Below are 7,123 nucleotides of genomic sequence, written 5' to 3' on the forward strand. Positions count from 1 at the left end.
GTTGGGGAAAAAACCAACTGATATCCAGCCAATCTCCACTGATTGGAAATCGTTGAATCGTTCACTTTAACTAAGTAGTAAATTGACTTCCAACCATTTTTAATGTGGATCATTTGGTTAACGTCCAAACGTGAGGGTAGGTAGCAACACATCTGCCATGCTGATCCTCAACACTGGAGCTCTCCAGGGGTGCGTGCTCAGTCACCTCCTGCAATCCCTGTTCACACACAACAGCATGGCCAGGCACGACTCCAACACCATCATTAAGTTTGCAGACGACACAACAGTGGTAGGCCTGATCACCGACAATGACGAGACAGCCTGTAGGGAGGAGGTCAGAGACCTAGCCGTGTGGTGCCAGAATAACAACCTATCCATCAACGTAACCAAGACTAAGGAGATGATTATGGACTACAGGAAAAAGCCTAAAACTAAAAAGATTTGGCATGGGTCCTGAGATCCTCAAAGGATTCTACATCTGCACCATCGAGAGCATCCAAAGCTGCCTGCCATCCAGGACCTCTACACCAGACTATTCTCTCTACCCTGCATGGCAAGCAGTACCGGAGTGCCAAGTCTAGGACAAAAAGGCTTCTCAACAGTTTTTACCCCCAAGCTATAAGACTCCTGAACAGGTAACCAAATGATTACCCTGACTATTTGCATTGTGTGCCGCCCCCAAACCCCTCTTTTTCTACTACTGCTACTCTATGTTCATCATATATGCATAGTCACCTTAATAACCATACCTACATGTACATACTTCCTCAATAAGCGTGACTAACTGGTGTCTGTATATAGCCTTGCTACTCTTATTTTCAAATGTATTTTTACTGTCGTTTTATTTCTTTACTTACCTATACACACACACACACACACACACACACACACCCTTTTTCACACTATTGGTTAGAGCCTGTAAGTAAGTATTTCACTGTAAGGTCTACACCTGTTGTATTCAGCGCACGTGACTAATAAACTTTGATTTGATTTCTTTGTACCAATGTGACAATTTAAACTTTTCCACATACCTACATACAGCAACACTTTCAGGTTAAGTAAAGTGTAATTCCCAAATAGCCTATACAGGTGTGATTTATCATTAACATTGATTAATCATTTAATTAAATTTGCTTTTGCAAAATCATTCACGTTCAACTCCCACATTACTGATCCTGTATTGATGGTTCATTAACATATTTAAATAGATAAAAATCATCTTTGAAGCTTCCACTGACTAGTTACCCAAATGTTACCCAAATGTAATAAAATGTTTTAGTAATGTGCAAGCTGTTAGAGGGGGTGGTTCCCAGTCCCCCGCTAATTAGTGAACCCTCCCCCACAAAAGGATTGATCACTGACCTCAGCAGCGATACAAACCATAAATTATGCCATTAGAGGAAACACATCAGACATTCTAAATAACGCCCTCCAAATCAACCATCGCGCACAGGCATTGTACAGCTTCTCTCCACTCTAGCCCTTATGTATCGCCATCAGAGATTGGCATCGGTCCAGTACCTCAGTGTTCAGCAGAAGCATGTGCTCGAAATAGCTGATATGAAGGGACAAGTGGAGAGAACCGACGATCTAATGACTAAATCAGGAAATGAAAACATTCTGCTAGCCGAGGAACTGTGTTTGAAAACTGAACAATTAAAAGTAATTGCAAATACTTATGACGGTGAACGAGCACAAACACTTCAACAAAATAGTTTTCTAAAGGAACAACTCAATTTAGCCTGAAATAAATACATTGTAGTACACTCCAAACTAGATAAATCTGTTGAGTTATCTACAAACAGGAGCGCGTAATTTGATAACATGCAGGCATAGACGTTATTCAAAGCAATATTGTTCTAGGCCAAATGTTGCAAACCAAATACAATCAGAAAATTATTCCAATGGCTTTAAGTTGGATGACAAACCAGCAGAACTCATGGAAGTCGCTGACGAAATTAATGATGAGAGAACTCATGTGATGAAGATGGAAATATTGATTTCTAAGCAAGCGGAGGAAATCTGATCACTTAAAACCTGTTTGGGATAGGGGCAGCATTTTCACGTTCGGATGAAAAGCATGCCCAGAGTAAACTTCCTGCTACTCAGGCCCAGAAGCTAATATATGCATATTATTAGTATTATTGGATAGAAAACACTCGGAAGTTTCTAAAACTGTTTGAATGATGTCTGTGAGTATAACAGAACTCATATGGCAGGCGAAAACCTGAGAAAAATCCAACCAGGAAGTCGGAAATCTGAGGTTTGTAGTTTTTCAATTAATTGTATATCGAATATACAGTGTCTATGGGGACAAATTGCACTTCCTAATGCTTCCACTAGATGTGGATAGTCTTTAGAACATTGTTTGAGGCTTCTACTTTGAAGTGGGGGCGAATGAGAGCTGATTAAGTAAGAGGTCTGGCAGAGTGGCATGAGCTGATCATGCGTGCACCCTTGAGAGCAACCTGTTTTTCCATTCCATTTCTAAAGACAAGGAAATTCTCCGGTTGGAACATTATTGAAGATCTATGTTAAAGATCTAAAGATTGATTCTATACATCGTTTGACATGTTTCTACGAACTGAATTATAACTTTTTGAACTTTTCGTCTGAACTTTCGCCTGGACTTGCCCGTGCCTCGTGAATTTGGATTTGTTTACTAAACGCGCGAACAAAAAGAGGTATTTGGACATAAATTATGGACATTATCGAACAAAACAAACATTTATTGTGGAACTGGGATTCCTGGGAGTGCATTCTGATGAAGATCATCAAAGGAAAGTGAATATTTATAACGCTATTTCTGACTTTTGTTGACTCCACAACATGGCGGGTATCTACATGGCTTGTTTTTGTGACTGAACACAAGCTTTTTTGAAATCTGACACAGCGGTTGCATTAAGGAGAAGCTTATCTATAATTATGTGCATAATACTTGTATCTTTTTTCAATGTATATTATGAGTATTTCTGTAAATTGATGTGGCTCTCTGAAAATTTGCCTGATGTTGTCGAGGCACAACATTACTGACCACAAAGCGCCAATGTAAACAGAGATTTTTGGATATAAATATGAACTTTATCGAACAAAACATACATGTATTGTGCAACATGAAATCCTATGAGTGCCATCTGATGGAAAAAAGGTTAGTGATTCATTTTCTCTCTATTTCTGATTTTTGTGACTCCTCTTTGGCTGGAAAATGGCTATATGAGTTTTTGTGACTAGGCTCTTGACCTAACATAATCATATGGTGTGCTTTTTCTGTAAAGCCTTTTTGAAACCGGACACGATGGGTAGATTAACAAGAAGTTAAGCTTTAATTTGGTGTATTGCACTTGTGAATGTATGAAAGTTAAATATTTCAAAGAAATGTTTTTGAATTTTGCGCTCTACCTTTTCAGCAGATGTTGTCGAGGGGTTCCGCTAGCCCTAACACATTTTAATCTCTCGCTCAGTATTCAAGACCTCTACCTGCAAACCATTACAGTTAAGTATGAGGCTGAATGGAGCAAGTGCGACACTCACATGTCTAAAATCAGTACTCCAAGTGCCCAAGTGGACTCTGCTATGCAGCAGCATATCACCCTTAGGTACATTCTGGAGGATTTCCAGAACGGTCACACGCTACAGAAGACAAAAGAAGGTTTCAGACTTTGCCTCCCTCATGTGTCCCTCAGTCTTCTCCTCTTGGCCATTTGGAACAGAGTAACATGGCACCCCTTCGACAACAAAGCCAAAGCTTGGCTTCTCCTCTTGGCCTTTCACCCCCAATTTCCCCACAGGATGAAGCCAACCCTCTCTGCCTGCTTAGCACGGAACGCTTTGACAAACTCGTCAAAAACTTCCCCACCTTTGACCCCGTTCCAGGTCAGCCAAACGACACATTCCAAGCTGACAGAGGACACATTGGATGGCTACCCGAATGCTACGGGTTCTGACAGGCTTTACCTGTTGAAGCGAACATAGTATAGACACGTGACAAGGTTTATTCCTTTATAACAGCAACACGTGCAAAACGACTACACTAAACTTTTTTTTGTTTTGAATTTTACCCCTTTTTCTCCCCAATTTTGTGGTATCCAATTGTTTAATAGCTACTATCTTGTCTCATTGCTACAACTCCCGTACGGGCTAGGGAGAGACGAAGGCTGAAAGTCATGCGTCCTCCGATACGCAACCCAACCAAGCCGCACTGCTTCTTAACTTCTTGAAACTCCCCATCCCGGATCCGGGTTTGTGACTAAAGCCTCAGGCTCATTAGCATAACGCAACGTTAACGATTTCTGAAAATCGCAAATAAAATGAAAATAATGTGTCTGCTCTCAAGCTTAGCCTTTTCTTAACAACACTGTCATCTCAGATTTTCAAAATATGCTTTTGAACCATAGAAAGCTAGCATAGCATTTTGAGTAGCATTTAGCACGCAACATTTTCACAAAAACCAGATAACCAAATAAATAAAATCATTTACCTTTGAAGAGCTTCTGATGTTTTCAATGAGGAGACTCTCAGTTGCATACCAAATGCGCAGTTTTTCCTGAAAGCGTCTGTGTGTAGGAGAAATCGTTCCGTTTTCTACATTGCGTCTGGCTACCGAAACGAACCGAAAATTCAGTCACCTACAACGTAAAACTTTTTCCGGATTAACTACATAATATCGACCGAAACATGGCAAACGTTGTTTGGAATCAACCTCAAGGTGTTTTTTCACATATCTCTTCATTGATATGCAGTTCATGGAAGCTTGCTTTCCTCTCTGTATCCCATGGAAAAATACTGGCAGGTGACTTTTGCGCACCAATTTCGGCGCAGGACACCGGGCGGACACCTGGTAAATGTGGTCTCTTATGGTCAATCTTCCAATGATCTGCCTACAAATACGTCACAATGCTGCAGACACCTTGGGGAAACGACAGAAAGGGCAGGCTCATTCCTCTCGCATTCACAGCCATATAAGGAGACAATGGAAAACAGAGCCTCAAAAATCCTGCTCATTTCCTGGATGCCATCTCATCTTGGTTTTGCCTGAAGCTCACGTTCTAGGGCACGCACAGAAAATATATTGGTAGTTCTGGACACGTCAGAGTGTTTTCTTTCGAATGCTATCAATTATATGCATAGTCGAGCATCTTTTTGTGACAAAATATCTTGTTTAAAACGGGAACGTTTTTCATCCAAAAATGAAATAGCGCCCCCAGAGCATCAACAGGTTAACACAGTGCGCATCCAACCCGGAAGCCAGCCGCACCAATGTGTCAGAGGAAACACCATGCACCTGGCAACCTTGGTTAGCGTGCACTGCGCCCGGCCCAGCTCAGGAGTCGCAGGTGCGCGATGAGACAAGGATATCCCTACCGGCCGAACCCTCCCTAACCCGGACGACGCTAGGCCAATTGTGCGTCGCCCCACGGACCTCCCGGTCGCGGCCAGTTATGACAGAGCCTGAGCGCGAACCCAGAGTCTCTGGTGGCACAGCCTTTAACCAAGGCGCCACCCGGGACACTACACTAAACTTGCTACAACTTTGAAATTAGAATTCAGTGGTTCTGCGAATCGCAAACACGACAGCTCCCTGGCTAACACTTTCAAACAAGCTTGAAATGAACACCCACAAGCTTACTGTCATAGGCTTCGTTGAGCTTACTTTGGCCTACTCACTGAAAGGGGAATGGAAGAGCTGTTACCAATCAAACAAATGTTTCTGTTGAACATGTATCCCACCTCCATTTACCTACCTGGGCCCTACATCCCATGTTGGCTTGCCTATCTTACAACCCAGAGAGCTTGCAAGCACAGCTTATGAGGCATCAAAAGCAAGCAACGCTAAGAGCCCTGACATCTCCGTTTTGAAGATTGACCAGGAGCACAGGTATTGGAGCTTTGAGAGATGACGCACAACAACGGTTTCTACCACGAAACCCCTATACCAAATAACTGTATAGTACTTTGCTATCAAAACGACTACAGCTACAATTGACCTGATCGCTACTTTCCTGCACCCAACACACACAAAGTGTCAGAGCAAAAGGGTAACAAAAAGGTTCAAGGATGATCAAAACGTAGACAAATGTTCTCTAGAAGTTCTGTTACGTGAAATTTGAGAAAAGGGAAAAAGTCACAAGGACTAGACGGGGAATTGTCGAACAACAGATCCACAGGAAAGAACACCCTTAGCAAGGACGTTAAAAATCTAATTCGAGACCCTATCCAGGGCCTGCCCGATCAAGAAACAAGCCCACAGGCTTTGTCCATAGACTGTGATACAAGGGTTGCAAAGAAAGAGGTCAAAAGCTTCGCAAAAGACACGTCCACTGAAAACCCGACAAGTCGATCTTCCTTTACCTTGAACAGAAATGTCACTACACGTCGTTGCGAACAACCACTCCACTTTGTGGGGAATAAGACCACTGAACGCAACTCAAAACGCCTATACCTGGAAACAGTCCTGGCGGACTGCTTAACGCGTCTTGTGCTAATTGATTCGGGTTCGATAATATCGCTCATCTCTCAAATATTGTTCAAGGATCTCAAAAGGGCTTTGAAGCAAAATTAATATTGGTTAACTGCTTATGGCTGGGGGGCAGTATTGAGTAGCTTGGATGAATAAAGTGTCCAGAGTAAACTGCCTGCAACTCAGGCCCAGAAGCTAAGATATGCATATTATTAGTAGATTTGGATAGAAAACACTCTGAAGTTTCTAAAACTGTTTGAACGATGTCTGTGAGTACAACAGAACTCATATGGCAGGCAAAAACCTGAGAAAAAATCCAAACAGGAAGTCGGAAATCTGAGGTTTGTAAGTCTTTGCCTATCCAAGATACAGTGTACCTTTGGTCCGATTGCACATCCTAAGGCTTCCACTAGATGTAAACAGTCAGGCTACTACTGTGAATGGGGAGCGAATAAGAGCTGTTTGAGGTCTGGCAGAACGCCATGAGCTAAGTCATGCACATGGCCGTGAGAGCGAGCTGCGTTTCATTGCATACCTAAAGACAAAGGAATTGTCCGGTTGAAACATTATTGAAGATTCATGTTAAAAACATACTAAAGATTGATTCTATACATCATTTGACATGTTTCTACGAACTGTAATATGACTTTTTTGACATTGTCTGGA

Source organism: Oncorhynchus masou, chromosome 32 (genome assembly GCF_036934945.1).
Source record: "Oncorhynchus masou masou isolate Uvic2021 chromosome 32, UVic_Omas_1.1, whole genome shotgun sequence".
NCBI lineage: Eukaryota > Metazoa > Chordata > Actinopteri > Salmoniformes > Salmonidae > Oncorhynchus > Oncorhynchus masou.